The sequence below is a fragment of the Sceloporus undulatus genome, chromosome 9 (genome assembly GCF_019175285.1).
Source record: "Sceloporus undulatus isolate JIND9_A2432 ecotype Alabama chromosome 9, SceUnd_v1.1, whole genome shotgun sequence".
In the NCBI taxonomy this organism is placed as follows: domain Eukaryota; kingdom Metazoa; phylum Chordata; class Lepidosauria; order Squamata; family Phrynosomatidae; genus Sceloporus; species Sceloporus undulatus.
This window is the reverse complement of record NC_056530.1, coordinates 7,367,620-7,368,210: the sequence shown is the minus strand read 5'-3', so window position 1 is coordinate 7,368,210 and position 591 is coordinate 7,367,620.

Sequence of the window (591 nt, the reverse complement as noted above, 5' to 3'; positions counted from 1 at the left end):
ATTATTATTATTATTATTATTATTATTATTATTATTATTATTATTATTATCTGCACTGTAGAAATGATGCAGTTTGATACCATTTACTGTGATGGCTAAATATTAAGAAATTCTTAATTGTGTAAGTATTTAGGCTTCTCTTTAGAGAGTTCTGGTGCAACCACAAATGACAAATCCCAGGATTCCAAACACTGAGCCCTGGCAATTAAAGCAGTGTCAAACTACATTCCTTCTGCAGTGCAGATGCAGCCATGGAGCTGGCAGTGTACACTTTCAATACTTATTCTGATCGCAGCTTAGCAGTGGGAGATTTAGCCCCCATTCACACCAACAAATATCATTAAACCTTTCAAATGGAAGTTGAAAAACAAAGCACAAAAAGAAATGCAAACCAGGAAAGGCTAAAGAAGAAGCACTGTGAAGTATACCATCATTGTCAGTAGAAATACAGCTTGATCTTAGATATCAGAATTCCTCTAACTAGTGCTTCCACATGAGCTGGACTACAGCTTCCAAAATCCCCAACTAGAATTGGCATATCAATGACAGTGGATATAGGACTTATAACCCAATACATCTAGAGGACACCAG